The 18,375-nt window shown below is 34.8% G+C and overlaps 1 protein-coding gene and 2 long non-coding RNA genes across 9 annotated transcripts in view; 1 reads left to right on the top strand and 2 right to left on the bottom strand.

Annotated features, from left to right (window-relative positions):
- The window catches only part of GRIP1 (glutamate receptor interacting protein 1), a 773,529-nt gene that overhangs the window by 396,893 nt on the left and 358,261 nt on the right, over positions 1-18,375 (bottom strand). The gene's annotated exons all lie outside the window — the stretch shown is intronic.
- LOC116419274 overlaps positions 1-18,375 on the top strand; it is a 39,993-nt gene that overhangs the window by 6,268 nt on the left and 15,350 nt on the right. The gene's annotated exons all lie outside the window — the stretch shown is intronic.
- LOC116419275 lies at positions 12,541-18,051 on the bottom strand. Its single transcript, XR_004229539.1, has 4 exons — positions 17,859-18,051; positions 14,942-15,086; positions 14,769-14,834; positions 12,541-13,616 (listed from the first exon to the last, which is right to left on the bottom strand). It is a non-coding gene; the product is annotated as an uncharacterized LOC116419275 (long non-coding RNA).

Raw genomic sequence — 18,375 nt, 5'->3', positions numbered from 1 at the left:
ACCAGGGAAAACTGACTGATCTCAGGGAAGGGGTGGAGTACACAATAGACCACAATTAGACTAAGGAACCAAGGATTGAAACAAGGAATGGGACCTAATACTAGTCATCCTATCTGGATCCAAAGTGGCAACGATACTCAGGACCAAATAAGGAATACTAAACACTTCCAATGATGCCAGAGACAACCAGTCCAAGCAAAAACTTCCAATCCAATTATTGTGAAAAATGTGATAAAGCAACAACAGCAGCAAAAAGTGCTGAAAACAATGAAGAAATACGATGAGTTAAGATAGGGAGTTACCACCATTATGTCATATAAAACCTAGTAATTTTGTTTCTTCTTTGCCTATGCTTACTTATTAATTTCTTTTTCCTGTCTTATTGTTATCACTAGCATTTATACAGCTATATCAAATATTGGTGGGAATAATGAACATTCTTCCATGATCTTAATAGAAAGTCCTAGTTTATCTGCATGAAATATAATATTGGTATTCAGGAAATAAGAATAGCCAAAGTAGGAAAAAATTTCATTTGTTGCAAATTAAATGATGCTTGGGAAACCCTTGAAAGTCAACTAAAATTAACTAAAGCAATTTTAAAATTTAGTATATAATAGGAAATAAAATAAATTATGCCAAACCATCAGTCAATCTAAGCAGCAAAATTAAAAGAATACTACACCTGGAGTTAGGAAGGGCCTAGTTCAAATATAGCCTTAGATACTTAATAGTTATTTGACATTGGAGAAATCATTTTACCTCTGTCTTACTCAATTTTCTCATTTTCAAAATGGAGAAAAGAATAACATCTACCTCCCAGGGATATTGTAAAGATAAAATGAGATGATATTTGTGAAGCCCTTAGAAATCAAAATTTTAAACTATGTAAATGGTAGCTATCCTTACCACCTTTACATTATTATTAACAACAAGTCAGCAAACATTAAAAACATTTCATACAAAATTATAGTAGAACATGTAAAATTATCAATAAAGACACAGGAACTATATGAATATCACTAAAACATACCTTTTGTAGAAAGAACTATTCTAAATAATTGGCATTAATAATCGATATTAAGGGCAGCCAGAGGATGCAGTAGATAAGAGTACCAGCCCTGAAGTCAGGGGGACCTGAGTGCAAATCTGAGTTCAGAAGCTTAACACTCCCTAGCTGTGTGACTCGGGACAAGTTACTTAACCCCAAATGCCTCAGCAAAAATTTAAAAAAATAATAATAATCCATATTAACTGCTCATGGCCTAGAAGTACCAATATAATAAAAATGATAATGTTATCAAAATCAATTTATACAGTCCCACATGAATAAAACTAGTAAAGAATTACTTTATAGAATTGAGGGAACATAGCAAAATTCATTTTTAAAGTTTTTTTTTTCCTTGTAAGATGCCTAAAAAAGATTAAGCATCTTAATAGAAGAAACTTAAAAGTTAGAAGGTAGGGGGGGTCTAGCTAGTTGTTTAAAACCACTAGCTTTTAAACTGCACTACAAATCAATAATCATCAAAACTATTTGGTGCTACTTTTAAAAAAAAACTTGAAAAATGTATCGCTAAAAAAAATACATAAGACTCACAAGCCAATGAACATAGTAGCATTGAGCATAGTAGCATACAGCACATGTAGCAAACCCATGAACTCCACCTAATGGCTCACTATTCAACAAAAACTTTTGGAAAAGCAGTCTGGCAGAAATTAGGTTTAGACCAACATCTCATACCATCTACCATCATGATCTCTAATTTGACACATGAACTAAATTACAAAAAGGTCCCATGATAAAAATCAGAGGAACAGGGATGGAGTTACTTTTTACCACTATGAAGAAAAGTGTTCTTGACCCCCCAAAAAGGATTAAAAGGGTAATAAGATAAAAGAGATTTGCTGTTCAAGCACATAGTTGTGTTCAACTCTCCATGATCCTTTAAACACAGCACACCAGTCCCTTCTATCCTTCACCATCTCCCAAAGTCTGTCCAAATTCATGTCCATTGTTTTCATGACACTATCTTTCTCATCCTCTGCTATTTCCTTTGCTTTTTGTCTTCAATCTTTCCCAGCATCTGGGTCTTTTTCAATGAATCCCATCTTCTCATTATGTGGCCAAAGTATTTAACCTTCATATTCAAGTATTTGATTTTTCAGTGAACAGTCTGAATTAATTTCTTTAAGTATTAATTGATTTCCTTGCTGTTCAAGGGACTACCAAAAGTCTTCCCCAATACCACAATTCAAAAGTGTCAGTCCTGTGGTGTTGAGTTTTCCTTATAATCCAACTCACAGGTAAAAAATTGCTAATGGCAAAACCATAGCTTTGACTAGATGGACCTTTGTCAGTAAAGTGATGTCTGCTTTTTTAGTGGTTTGCTATCTAGATTTGCCATAGTTTTCTTTCCAAGAAAGGTTTCTTTTAATTTAATAGCGGCAATGAAATCTGAAACTGCTTCCATTTCTTCTCCTTCATTTTGCCAGGAAGTGATAGGATCAATCACCAAGATCTCAGGTTTTTTGATGTTAAATTTCAAGCCAGCTTGTACATTCCCCTCTTTCACCTTTATCAAGGGTCTTCTTAATTTCTTTTTACTTTCTATCACCTATATATCTGAAATTTCTCCCAGCAATCTTAATTTTAACCTTTGATTCATCCATATTCAGTCTGGAATTTTGCATGATATATACTTGCAGGCAAATTAAATAAACAAGGTGACAACATACAGTTTTGTCATACTCCTTTTCCAACTTTAAACTAATCAGTTGTTCTATTTTTGGTTCTAACTACTGCTTCTTGGCACACATACAGGTTCCTTGGGAGAAAAGTAAAATGATTGGGTATTCCCCTTTCTTTGAGGACTTGGTACATTTTGTTACAATCCACATAATCAAAAGTGTTAGCATAGTCAGTGAAGCAGAAATATTTTTCTGGAACTCCTTTGTCTTTTCCATAATCCAGTGAATGTTGGAAATTTGGTCTTCAGTTCCTTTGCCTCTGAAAACTAGACTTTCCCTGTTGTAATTCTTGGTTCACGTATTATTGGTTCACATAGGTTTTAACCTAGCTTGCAGAATCTTGAGCATATGGAATCTTGCTGGGCATATGAAATGAGTGCAACTGTTTGGGATTTGGACATTCCTTGGCACTGCCTTTCTTTAGGACTGAGATATAAACTAATATTTTCCAATCCAGCGGCCACTATTGTGTTTTCCAAATTGGCTGGCATATTGAGTGCAGCATTTTAACAACATCATCTTTTAGGGTTTTAAATAGCTCATCTGGGACTTCATATAATGAATAATTTATTATTAACTAAAATTGAAAAAAGTTTTGCATAAACTAAATTAATGCAATTAGGAATAGAAATAGAAATAGAAAACAAGCAGTTAACTGGGAAAAATTTTGTAGCAAATTTTTAATGATAAAATCTAATATCCAAGACAGATCAGGAATCAATTAAAATTTAACAAGAGCTATTTGCCAATAAGTAAATGTTCACATCATGTGAATGGACAATTCTCAAAGCAACTATTGATACTATAAACAATCATAGGGAAAATGTTTCAATCACGAATAATAAAAGAAATGCAAATTAAAACAACTCAGATTCCATCCCATATCCACTAAATTGGTAAACATGACAACAAAGGAAAACAATTGTTTAAAGGGATGTTGTTAAAGACAATTTCATTATTAACTGGTGTGTGTGCATGTGTATGTGTATTTTCCCCCAACTCTCTTCAATGTCAAAAACATCTAGAACAATGAATACAATCATTTATTTCTGAGAATCCTCAATTACCCTTGAGATCATTTACAATTACTGCTATAATACATTAGCCAAACTGGTACCAGAAACAAGACCAATTATTTAAGATTAGGGCTGCTTCAGTCCTTCATTCATCTCCTAACTTCATAGTAGCTAGTTTAATTCATCTATACCAGGGCTTCTTAAAATTTTTTGGCTTATAACCCCTTTTCACTGGAGAAATTTTTATACAACCCTGGGTATATAGACAGATGAAATACATGACAAATCAAACATTTACAGATAATAAATAATAATTTCACAACCCCCACATTCAGTTATAGGATTCTATATGGGGTCACAAACCATTAATTTAAGTAGCTTTATACTGTAGAATCACTTGAAAGTCCATATTACCATAAGGGATTCTTATAAGGCAGTTTTTCTTCTGGAGTAGAAAGTGACATATTAAGAAAAGGCTCCTTCCCCAGCCATGCATCAGATATCTCCTTTACAGATAGGGTTTTTTTAAGCTTTAGAAATCATCTGGTCTCTGAGTCCTGTACACTTGATGGTATTTCAGAACCAAGAAACAAGTTATCAGACTGCTTTGAGACAAATATTGGTTGCCTTAACATAAGGAATAGGAGCTTACACAAGATAGTTTTAGTGCAAAGACACTGAACTACAGTTGTGGTTATTTTTAGTCTAACCTCAAAGATACATATAAACATATGTCTGATGGAAGGAGAGAAGAGAAGAGAATATGCCATGTGCCAGGTACTGTGCCAAGTGCGTTTTACAAATACTGTCTCATTAGCTTCTTACAACTTTGTGAAGTAGGTGCTGGAAGTACTCCCATTTTATAATTGAAGAAACTGAGGCAGACAGGTGTCATTTGTAAGTAAAAGACATTTCAGGGCAGCTAGATAGCATAGTGGATAGAGTGCAACCCTGAGGTCAAGAGGACCTGAGTTCAAATCTGGTCTCAGACACTTAACACTTCCTAGCTGTGTGACTCTGGGCAAGTCCCTTAACCCCAATTGCCCCAGAAAAAAAAAAGACATTTCTTTGACAATATCAATGTCTTATCACTAGCTCAAATAATAAGGTTAGAGCACAAAGAATAGAACAAGGATAGAATGTGTATAAATAAAAAGGAATAATATTTCCTTCTTTGATATCACAACACCTTAGGGATCACCAAATCCTACAGCCTCATTTTAGAGATCAAAAAAGGAAAGCTTCCTTCTTAAAAAAAACGAGTTAGGGTTGCTCATGATCACACATTGGAGCCCAGTAATTCTATCTCCAAATTCAATGCTCTTCCATTACCCCACACTCTCCTACTCAATCCTCTCATTTACCAATTCGGGAAACTGAGGCTATGAAGGTTTGTATAACTTACCCAAATCACAAAAATAAGTCAAATGGCAGTTTTTTCTTTTACCTTAGGTATTGCAACTCCAAGTTCACTCCTACTAATCACAGACAATTGGAAAGGACTCTGGAGACATCCAGTCTATTAACCCTCTCCTTTGACAGAGGAACACAGTGAGGCACAGAAAGGGTCATTGATTTTCCTGAGGTCACATAGCTAGTAAATGTCTGAGGCAGGGTTCAAAACTTCAGTCTTCCTAACTTCCAGTTCAGAATCTATTTCCTATAACACCTATCTGCCTCAAATTATTTAATCCAAAACACTTCTCTATAGGAACTACGGCAACATGATTATATAATATGGGTACTGGCAAAGTAAGTACACACGGACAAAATCCTTTTAAGTCTGAAAGATTTTTCTCTTTTTTAACATCAGAAAATTTCCAGAGCTTTTAAGTAGGGCCTTGACACTAATTTCTCTACAAATACCACTATATTCTTTAACACCCTGCATCTATGTAATTTTCATGAAAGACTAACAGATGGGAGTCAATGAAACCTCCATGAACTTGCCACTCAGCTGTAAACCAATTTTAGTCAAAGCCAGGGCAGAAGGGTTCTGAGGCACTGTGCCATAGAGAGTGTTACGCTATATGCCCTAGGCACAGGGAAATTAAGCAATGGGGTCAAAGACCCTGCCCGCCCCCCTCCTTCCTTCTTTCCTCTCTCCCTAATAACAAGCCATGCTTTGGCAAAAAGCCATCTTGACTCACAGCAGTGTCGACTGCAAAAATGCATTTAGTGCCATTCAGACAGTATCCTAAATTAACCCAGTGAAACTGACAGCCGACTAAACATTTTGAAGTGGATGTTCCATTGGCATCTCAAATTCAATATGACCAAAACAGAACTCATTGTTTCCCTCCCCAAATCCACCCCCCCTCACCCTTCCAGATGTTCCTATTTCTGTCAAGGGCACCATCAATCCTATTTGGTACTGAAAGCCCTTCTTAGCCTGTTCTCCAGTCCATTTCAGTCGCAGCTAACTCATCATGATCCTATTTGGGGTTTTCCTGACAGAGATACTGGAGTGTTTTGTCATTTCCTTTTCCAATTCATTTTACAGATGAGGAAACTGAGACAAGCCAGGTTAAGTGACTTGCCCAAGTTCTCACAGCTAGTTAAGTCTCTAAGACAAGATCTGAACTCAGGAAAATGACTCTTGCTGACTCCAGACCCAGCTCCCTATCCCCTACATCACCTAGCTGCTCCTTCTCAACATGGTCCTGTCTAGCTGCTCCTCATTCCTGTAATACTCTTCTTGATCACTTTGTTCTCTAAGAATCCTTGGTGTCCTTCAAGACTCCATTCAAGTGCCAACTTCTGGAGGAGAACTTTTCCTCTAAAGGGCCATTCCCATCTAGTTTGTATGTATCTTTCATGTAACCACTTTTATATAAAATGAGGACTGACCAATAAGAACCAGTCCTGATGGGCATGCCCAGGATGCTCCCCACATGGACTTCAAAGATACAAAGATATTCTAAAATTGTTCCCCTTTCTATATAGAGAAGAAAAGGTCTGGGGGGAGGAGTGAAGGGAGTATTTGCTGAGTGAGATCCAAGTATACATTCAAAAGGTGCTCACCAGCCAAAACAAATCTTTTCCTTTTTATGATCTAAGGTTTTTGTTAAATAAAAGCTTTTTATTTTTCAAAATACATGCAAAGAGAGTATAACACTCATCCCTGAAAAGCCCCAGGGTCCAAATTTTTCTCCCTCCCTACACACCTTCCCCACCCTTCACCCCGCTAATTCCTTCAGACAACAAGCAATCTAATATAGGTTAAATGTGCAGTTCTTTTAGACATATCTCCACATCTGTATGAATTAAGTTTGTAAGGACTGAGTTCGCACTAGCCAAACCTCCATTACCACTACATGCTATCTTCCCCACTGGAAAGAAATTGTTTTGGGCAGAGTGTTTTTTTGCTTTCTCTTTTTATCTTTAGTACCTGGATAATTAGCACAGAGTAAATAATAAATGCTCATTAATTGATGAAAAAAAATCGAAGAGCAGGTATTGATCTTCCCTCATACAGGGAGTTTCCTTCTAGGGAGTTCCCTAAACCAATAAAATCAAAGATCCTGATAAAAAAAAATCACTTCGACTTACAAATGAGGTAGACAGATAATAGAAAGAACAATGCAATGAAAACAATATATTTCGATTCGGAAGAAATGGGGTTAAAGTCTAATTCATTCATTCTCTGTGGGAACTTGAAAAGTCTAAAAAATGAATGAGTATATTTTCCCCCATGTCTCTCTTTACAAATAATTATTGATAACTTTTGTTATTGCATCACCTTTGTTTCTTTCCATTTACTTATCCAGCCATCCATTATTTTACAAAAGGAATTTAAAAGAAAACAGGCTAGGAGTGGGGTAGATAGATGGCACAGTGGATTGAGCACCAGTCCTGAAGTCAAGAGGATCTGAGTTCAAAATTGGTCTCAGACACGTAACACTTACTACCTGTGTGACCTTGGACAAATCACAATACTGTTTGCCTCCCCAAAAAAACCCTAAACAAACACAATTAAAAAAGAAAACAGGCTAGTAAAACCATTATATCAACCTCTTGGAAGTATATTCACTATTCCTCCCACACCCTTCATAGTACCCCACCCTCTGTAGTGAAGGGACAAAGGTACATTTTCTCATCTCTTTTTTAGGAACAAGTTTGGCCATTGAAAATACATCATGTTCAATAACAATTTTCCCTGACCCATCCTTATTCCATCATCACTTTCAAAACAGAGAATTATAAAGATCAATTTGCCTTTGTTTAGATTTTTTCCCCTACTGTTCATCTTAGCCTAATGGCTAACCTTCAGATACACGGGCAGCAAGGGAGTTCCACAGGTCATGTAGTAAGAGGGTAGGATGTCAAATGGGCAGCCAGCACTTGTAGGAAATGAAAATGTGGCACATTGCCCATCAGATGAATCCCTTGCACTGTTACCCAGAAAAAAAAGTACCCGCCATCATCTCCAAACCAAGAAGTGCTGATGAGAACATTAGCAAATAGCAAAGCATTTGGTGACCTTAGACAAGTCAATTCATCTTTCTCTCATGGCCTTAATTTCCTAAACTGCAAAATGATAGAGTTGGACTAAACAATCCTTTTGGCTAAAGTTTCTTCTAGCTGAAGTACCTTCCAGCTCTAACTCATATGCTGTTATGACAAAGGAACATTGCTACTGGATAACAAATGACTGGATGACTTTTCTCTATGAAGCAGTTTGAAATTAAGACAACAGCCTAAAGTCTTTCTCTGAGATATAAATGAACCTTCTCCCTGTAGCTTATGACTCACATATTATTCACTTAGTTCTACCCTAGAATATATCTAGGTGGGAGAGAAGGGGGGTTTGAGGGTAGTTTCTTATAGAGAGCTGGTGACATTGATGAGCATCAACCTTGAAAATAAAATAAGATAGATGGTTTGGGCAAGACTAATTTCTGAGATAATGATCAGAAGAGGAATTATGATGAGCAGAGAATTAAGACCAGGCTCCTGAGTCCCAAACTAGTATCTACAACTGCCCACTGGATGCAACTCTCTTGCTGCTGCCAAAAACTCATTATGTCTCTAACTGATTCATTATCTTTTGCACCATGACCTAGATCTTTATCTTACTTTACTATTTCTGTTGATGGCACCACCATTATTAGCCCAGTTTCCCATTTCTGAATCCTTGGGGTGGTCTTTGGGCTGTCCCTTCTCCTCTTCTCATATCCAATTATTTAAAAAAAAGTTTAAAAAATTTTGTTACTCCTATCTTCCCAATATCTCTAATACCTATAACTTATTCTCTGTCCCTATTGCTATCAGCCTAAAACAATTACAATAAGCTCCTAAATGTCTTTCTGCCTCTACTTCTCCTTCTAAATCATCCTTTACAGTACTACCAGAATAGTACTTCTCACCATCAAAGTGTCCAACAAGAAGTCCACAGGAAGGCTTGGGAATTTTTCTCTTCCTACTCCCATCCCCAACCTCCTCACACATACACAGATACCAGGGTCCAAGCAGAAACCAGAGAAACAAAGTGTCCTTCAATATAGCCCGGTTGGCCCAGAGGCCTATCTCTCCACTTGGTTCCAAGAGCTCCACCCGAATGTCTCCAAATCCAAAGGTTTGTCCTTCCGACTCCAGCCAGCACCAAGGTAGAAGATACGATGAATCTCTCCTGACTGGAAGATAGGGCTTGTGGGCTTCCTTCCAGAGTGCTTCTCCCCGACCCCTGGGAATGTTCCCAAATAACTCCTTTCAGCTCTAAGAGCTCCCTGTATATATATATATATGATCTCCTAAAGGTTAACTCCTCCTTCTGGAGAGAGAGGGATTCTGGGTTATCTCCCAGAGTGTTCTCTGGCCCTAAGGGAAGTGTGAATTCGGATATCTCATACTAAATCCTGAAATCTCCCAAATGTTTGAACTCCATTGAGTACTTAGATACTTATGAGCTCTCTAAAGGTGTGAACACAAGCATCATTTCTAGCAGTTGTACTTAGTACCTTGTTTCAAGTTCTGGTCCAAAATATCTCCTTCTAAAATCAAATCAATCATATTGAACCATGCCAAATTAGATAATTATTGTCTCTATTAACTCCAATGGCTTAACACTTTGTAAAGATTCCAACAACCTGGGGCATCCCAAAAAGTATGAAGCCAGCTCGCCAATAGACCCCAACACAGAAGTACAAAAGGCCACTAGATTGCACAGTCCAGCCTCATGCTACCTCAGGAATCAAAGGCCAGGACAGAATTTCCCTCCCTTTCCCTACCCAGGCCATGCTGGAGTTAAAGCAAGAAGGAGGGTCAGCCAAATCCCCAGGCAGCCAGTAAGGGAACAGCAGAAACCCAGAGCTAATGTAGTCCTTATTGCAGTGCCAGCATTAGGGAACCTCCAAGAGACCAGAAACCAGTGTCCCAGTCAGTCACCACAAATGAGGTGACAGGCAGAGCAATCAGCTTGTCCCAACACTGGAATGCCATGCCATGTGTGATTGCTACAATAAAAGAACACCCAGGGAAGCCTTTCAAGGGCAAGACAGGGAATGGAGCCACCTCTACGTCAGGATGTGAACAAGCAAATGGAGGAAGAGAAGAGCTAAATGCAAAACCGATGGTGGGCTACCAGGAGACCTACATAGGAGCCAGGAATTTACACTAGAGAGCTGGGTCCCAAATTAGTCACTAGATCCAAAAACACTATGGCAGCCAAACTGCAGCATGGAGAATAGCCACTCCTATCATAATATCCCAATCTAGAAACTGAGACAATTAAGCAAAAGAAAAAAACATGTACAATGAAGAAATATTTTGAGTTAAGAGAAAACCATGTAACCCAAAAGAGAGTAATTCTATAATAAATATGATCAATACTTCAAGGAAAAAAAATGGTTTGGCAACAAAGACTTTAAGAGTAGCTACAGAAATGAACAAAGAAATAAAAATGAAAACTAAGTGTAATTAGATGCACACATACATACATTAATACACTTTTTGGTACCACTGATGATCTGCTCTGGATTTTGTTTATTTGTTTCCCATATTGATGGCTCCTAGACTTAGATAGGGAAATGTATCTAACTTTTTGCATATGTGGCTTAGTTTTATTGTGCTTACTAACATAATTTTCATAAGGCAAATGTTCATTATCAGATGATTTAATTACAAAATATTAGAGATGGAAAGGATGATGAATAATAAAAAATAATTATATATTTATATATAATATATATTTATAATAATATATAATTATTATATTATAACATAATACATAAATATATTCATAATATAATTATAAGGTTATAGTATTACATAATTATACATTTAATAAATGAGTGGAACACATAGTTAATATATAGTAAGTCACATTTCTATAGTACTTCTATTTTGTCTAGAACTTACATTTCATTGGTGTAAAGCAATAGTGTCAAACCCAAGTAAAGTACATTGGATTAAAAACACAGAAATTAACATTATATTTTATTAAGTTTTTATTTATTAACAATTCCCAATTGCAATTTAATCTAGAGATTAAACTGTCGTGAAGGGGAGTATGTCACATGCAAGTTTGATACCACTGATGTAGGGGATCTAGGGTTGGCTAAGTCCTCTACTAAAACTCAGACCATCTCCTATTCAGCCATTTCTAGTATAGGGGAGTTGCTTGGGCTATGTTTTGAGAATGAACTTGCTCTGAGTCCCAAAGCCAGTATGTGTTATAGAGGAGAGATTTGAATCCCAGAGAACAGTTCTTCAATTAATATGCCACATTGTTTTCCCATAGCACTTTCAGGTTTACAAACTGTCTCCCTTATAAACAGTCCTGTGAAGCAAAGAGTGAAATTATTACTATTCCCATTTTATAAAAGAAGGGATCTTATTTAGAGATTATCTACTACAGTGGCATCAAACTTATGTAGAAACGGATCTCTGAAGGCAAAATATTGACTTTTAAGCCACAAAATAACTATTCTATTTTGTGCTATATTATTTATTTTATTAAAAAGTGCCCAATTACATTTTTAAGGCAATAAGAGTTAAGTGACTTGTCCAATGTCATACAACTAGTAAAGGTCTAAGGCTGAATTTTGACCTCAGATCTCCCAATCCCAGAGCGTGCATTCTATCCACTATGCCATCTAGCTGTCCCATGCCCAAAATTTGGTTCCATATTGAAGTATTTGGGAGTTTTGAGGCTGTTTGTGGGCACTGCAGTGAGTTTGACCTCTCATTTTGCACATAAGACAACTGGGACTCAAAGACACTATGAGACTTGACTAACAACACGCTGACTCAAATTGCCTTAGTTTATTTATTTTTATTTCATGTAACATTTTATTATAATATTTGACATTTTCTCTTCTGTGTTGTTACATAAAAGTATTAATAGAATCCATGTAAATGAAATAATTTATAGAGAGTAATGAAATCCTTTTGGGAAGATAACCTTCATGCATCAAATAATTTAAAATAATAAACATTTCTTCAGTGCAAAATGTAATAATGGACAGCAAATATATTACTGTAAGAATAAGAAATTCATATTAGTTGAAAACTCTTTTAGAGGTATTTGGAAAAATAAAATACTATTAAAATAAATTTATATTAGATATAAAAGATGCAGAAAGGAAGAAAGGTAAGCTAATAAGCAATAAATGTTTATAAAGCAATTCAAATGGCTGTACTCAAATGGAAAAGCTATAAAAAAGAATTAGAAGAAAAGCTTATATAAAATTTTTGTCCTGAGCAAGCCAATTAAAACATTTAGAAAACCAAATAGTAAACCAGATATTTTTAAAAACATTAAGTTTCTTATTTGTGGACCTATATAGAATGATGAAATCTAAAAAGTCGATTGCATTTTTACATAACACTTCTCGCAACTGTTACCTCTTCTCTACTTATGATGCTGCAATCCCAGTTTATACTAAATTCTTTTTCTTCTAAACTATTGCAGCAACTTCATGCCTCTTTAAAATTTTTTTTCTCAATTGCTTGTAAAAACAAAACTGATATTCATTTTAAAAAATTTAGAGTTCAAAATTCTCTTCCTTCCTCCTTTCTTATCCCTTTAGAAGGCAAGCACTCTGATATTGATTATGTATATGTGAAAAATTAGTTTAAACAGTATTGTCAAAAGGAGAGACCACATCTAAAAAGGACAGAGAAAAAAGAATTGACATACTCTCTAAGAGAAATAAATTAATTCAATAGGCAATTTATGAGCCATGAGTTAATTTTCACTTAATAAGATTCACAATGTTTGGAAGCAATGTAGCCAATAAAATTCTACAATTGAATAAAGTTCAATCCAGAGAAGACCTTCTGGATACATGTGAATAGTCAGAATAAATTTAAGTTACTAGTGGTAAGAAAGGTCTGAATACTAGTGAGGTTGTTATAAACAGCCAATGACTAGGAAACTATATTAATGAAGACCTCTCAGGCAGTTTAAATGTAAAAGTATATATCAAGTATAATGTAATATACAAGGATAAAAGCAGGTTAAATGATGCTTAGAAGTCATGTTTCTATTTCAGGGAATCTCATTCTTAAATAATAAATTCTTAATGCTTATACTTTTAAGTACCTATCCACAATTGGATTTGAGTTACAGGCAGATATGAAATGATATACCACTATATTTTTTAAAATTTTTATTTTCATTTCTGAATTCAGGCTCTCCCTACAATTCCTCCCCATCCATTGAGAAGGCAAGCAATATGATACTCATTATATGTGTGAAGTCATACAAAACACATTTCCATGTTTAGCCATAATTCTTACTGTCTACAAAGCATTGGCACTATAATTACTTTTAGAAATCTGGCTCCAGATGGTTCCAGGGTCGTAGTATCTTATCTTGCCATAGTTCTCTTGGGGTCGTATTCACTGACAAAAGGTTAAAAGAAGTCATAGAAATAGAGTTAGCTATTATCTTCACAATATACCCTTGGACAAGATCATTTAGATATTAAAATGAAAGGAAACCAATTCCAAGAAGGAAAAACAAGGGGCTCAAGGGATTCAATGTGTTCCCTGCAGACCTAGCTAATACTAATGGTAACATGTGGCATATTGGATGTTATCAGTACCTTGGGCAACTCATCTGTTCTAATAAACACGCACATAATTTCAGTCTTCTATTTTCTCCTCCATTTCTATCTCAATGGCTACAACAATAAAAAAATTCTCTAACATACCATGAAAAATCTTCAATGTTTATTTTTCTACTCTGAGCACCAGCTGAATCTCACAGGACTTCAGAATGGAAGATTTTGTTTTTGTTGTTGTTATTGTTGTTTTGTGGAGACTGAAAGATTTAGGAGGGAAAATATAACCTGTTATTTTTTTTCTTTACCCTCAAAATTGTTTCTACTGATTTTCTGTTGCCTAAAAATGGATTAAAATATAAATATTAAATTAAGGATTATGACCTCAAGAAGAGGGTTTTTTGTTTTAAATACAATATGAGCACATTTAGAATGGAAAATGAAAGAGCAGGAGGAGAAATAAATCCAAAAAAACTGCTAAAAATCTTGGAAAATATGGAAAATACTTTATTTAGAGAAAGAAGACTGGATTGGGTCATCAAAGATATTTGAATCTTTTATATTTCAATTCTTTTTAGAAAAGGAATATAAGAAATGAGGCAACCTTGATATATTAACAGATTCATCTATGCTTAGGCTGACTCACAGTCAATCCAAAGTTAAGCTCTCTATTTGAGACACCAAAGTTAGTTTCTGTGGGGGACGACATGATAGGATGTAAAAGATTAAATGCTCAAAAGAAAAAAATGTGAAATGGGTATATACATAAAGAGGAATTACTTGGATGAATGTGGTAAGTCACTGAACATCTCATGAGAAAGAAGGCAATTGAATGAAACATCTAAGTTTCTCTTATGAGAAATGAAGCAGTTGGTATCTGAGAAAGGGTTTAATCTCAGATCCCCCAGACTCCAAGTATTCAGTGCACTATCTAGTAACACTATTTTCACATCATGATATTGAGTCAGTGAGAATGGCATTAATATTTTACCAACAGAGCTTTTAAGAATATTATTGAAGGACCTTCTTCACCAGGCAGGAATTTAGATCAGAAGATCTGTAAGATAACAAAGGGAGGTTTAAGGCAGCTAGATTACGCAGTGGATAAAGTGCTAGACAAAGAATTAGGAAGACCTGAGTTCAAATTTGGCCTCAGATACTTACTAGCTGTGTGAAACTGAGCTAATCATTAAATTTCTGTTTGCTATCATCCCCTGGAGAAGGAAATAGCAAACCATTTCAATATCTCTGCCAAGAAACTCCAATGGATAATACGGTCCAAGGGGTTCACCAAAATAGTCATATATGACTGAAAAACAATAACAACAACAAATTACATAAAGTTCTAGGATTATAGGATCATGTAGTTCTGTTTAAAAGGGATTGGAAAATTCCCACGGATGCTTCTGTTCATAACACAAACACATTCTTATTCAAAATTCTCTGTATTTTTCTGTTATATAACATTTACCATATATTTCAATTTAAATATATTAAGATTCAAGTCAACATAGTTCAAAGTATTATCAGAATTGTTTGACAATCTTAGAAAATTGGGTATATGCATACATAACAGAATAAATATGATTAAAATGCACATGAGGGGAAAGGTACATTTATCTGTGGAATGAATTTCTATGATCTAGTCAATACTAATATATTAAGCAGAAAAATATCATCATTCAGACAGGTCTTCTGAAAACACAAGGAGGATATATGCTAATTCAATGCATTTGGAAAAGAGTACCCACCCAACTATTATCATCAATGATGCCTAATAGAGTGGTAGCCGTGAAACAAAATGTCTTTTCTATGATATAATATTAGTCCTTATCTTTTGGATAACATTAAATTTATCCATGTAGTCATTTCTCAGTGTTCGACTTCTGTCATATATAAAATATATTACGTTAAATATGAAACATTAGTTTCTATATATTTTTGAGAATGATTACAGTTACCCAAACCTTCAAATTTCTATATTTTGAGTTACCCAAGCCTTCAAATTTCTATATTTTGTTATACCCACCATCTTCCAGGTAAGTGAATGTTCATGTAAGTGATGATTCAAATTTGCAACAGTTGTATATAAGACTGGATCCATTTTGAATCAATGTCTCTAACACTTTTACATCTCAATAATATTTCCCATTATTTTAAAGGCATTTTAAAATTCATTTACTCTAATGTGAAACAGACTTCTATCATCACTATTTCTAATCTTTACTCCATAATTAGAATGATCTAACCTTCAATAATACCAATTTACAGTCATATAGAACAATACTACAAATTACCAAATTTACATCAATACTGCAAAGGCTTCCCCACATTCAAAGTATATATATACTGAAATACCAGCTATAATTAAGGAACTAAAAAATTCATTAGTTAATTGTTGATTGAAGTAAGTTATTCCCTAACTTTAGAATAAACATGACTGCCTTTAATTAACAAATAATATGGATTGTCCCAAATATGTGTGTATTGTGATCAGTACAATGAAATCCATGAACAGAAGCACCCATAGGAATTCACTATACAAACTGGTCTCTCTATTTTTTATCACAAGAGCACCTATGTGGTAAGCGTACATCTCCCTCTTTAATGACTTACCTGATTATTATTAGATGGTTATTAAATAGTTATTTGTCTTTTTATCATGTGAGGACTCTTGAATGATTCTGATTTATGGATTGGAGACCTCCTTGTTTAAAAAAAAAAGCCTGCAAGGTAGCATTTTTATTTACGAAATCAACATTTTTTCCATAATCAACAATTAGCTTGATAGAATTGCATGCACTCTACATCTTTATACTACTGTGAAACAGCAAACATCTGATCCATTGCTGAGTATCTCCTGCAAAAGCCTGCTTATATCTTACCAATACCCTCACTAAACCTGCCTTTGGTTTATGTTTAAATGACTCTCATAGAGCTTTTATATACTTCAATAGTAGGTACAGATCAATAGATATTGATGTTCTCTTGGTCAATGTTTTCAGCACCAATAAACTTTAAAAGTTTTTCCGTGTCTTTGGTATCTTCCCATCCCTCAGATACCATGCTATTAAACCTTGAATGCCTTCACAATTGCATAGGCTGCATCAGTCCCAAGAATACTGGAGAACATTCCTGGAAGAATCAGTAATCATTTGCTAGATTTTGGCATAAACATCCACACAGAGGAAAGTGTAAATGGATGAAGAATGCTTATTGCTCTTTTTCAACAACTTATTTGGGAGGGCACTTGATAAATCTTGTGTGATAGAATTTATGTCTGGGAGAAATGGCCTAATGAACTAGGTATGAAGTTGAAAAAACAAAGAGCAGACCAGGTTACTTTTTGGAAATTGCAAAGCTATTTTATAATTACAAAGCTTGATTTTAATCCCAAGTTTCCCATGAAAACAAAGGCTCATATTTTCAATATTAACATTTTATCCATTATTTTAATGCTTTATCTAGTATTCACACTTTATAGACTTTAGCACAGTAACAAAATAGATGCTTAATAAATTTTAGTGATTGTTAAGTATTCATGTTATTTTATGGCAATGAGACATGGAACACCAATACATCTAAACAATCAAAGATAAGTATTACATAAAAGACAATGGAGAAATATATCATGGATTTGAAGAGGCTTAACATATAACCACTGAGAAGTTACAAAGAACAGAAGCATATGATATCATAAAATGACTGTCAGACAACAAAAGAAGATCAGCTAGTCACACAGCAAGAGTAAGGGGTGACAGGTAAATAGCCATGGTGTTCCATCAACATCCTTGATGTCAGGAGAAAGAAAAGATAGACTCCAACATACTGGATACCTCCACCACTTCCCAGAGTAAAGTTATGAAAATACATAAACAAAAGTCACATTGAATGGGCAAGTATTGGAGGGAGTTCCAAATTGATAGATCACAGATCCATTTGAGTACCTGAATGTGATTTAAACTTTCATTTCTTGGTCTAACTCAATATTGTATTCAATAATTCTCAAAATAACATTTTTAAATGCGAAAAATACAATTAAAAATACAGTTGTGAAAAAAAGATTATATAGGGACTGTACCTTATTCGAACTATTTCCTATAGCACTTCCCCACAGTACTCTCTACAAAAAAGAAACAAATAATAAATATTTATTGATTTTTGTTGTTAATTATCTCCTGATGTTAGGTGAAAACACAAGAAAGTCAGAAAATATGGTTGCTCCTGAGTTCCATTTTTAATATACATTTTTAAAAGGGGACAGCTAAGTGGTATAGTGAGTAGAGCACTGATCCTGGTATCAAGAGAACCTGAATTCAAGTCCTACTTAAGAAACTTGACACTTAATAGCTGTGACCCTGGGCAAGTCACTTAACCCTGATTGCCCTGGCAACAACAAAAAATATATAAAAGGAGCTCAAACTTCTTTTCTGCACTCTTCTGTAAAATTAAAGTTTTGTTTTTATAAGTTTATTAGTTAAGTTCATAATAAAAAAAAGTTTAAAGAAAATAATTGTCTTACTGGTAATGCACAGATTCTAACTCATATATATATCTCCCCGTATCAAAGAAAAGTAAATGAAATTTTTTTCCACATA

This window comes from Sarcophilus harrisii, chromosome 5 (genome assembly GCF_902635505.1).
Source record: "Sarcophilus harrisii chromosome 5, mSarHar1.11, whole genome shotgun sequence".
NCBI classification, from domain to species: Eukaryota; Metazoa; Chordata; class Mammalia; order Dasyuromorphia; family Dasyuridae; genus Sarcophilus; species Sarcophilus harrisii.
Note: the sequence above shows the minus strand (reverse complement) of the source record. Positions and strands in the feature narration are given on the sequence as shown.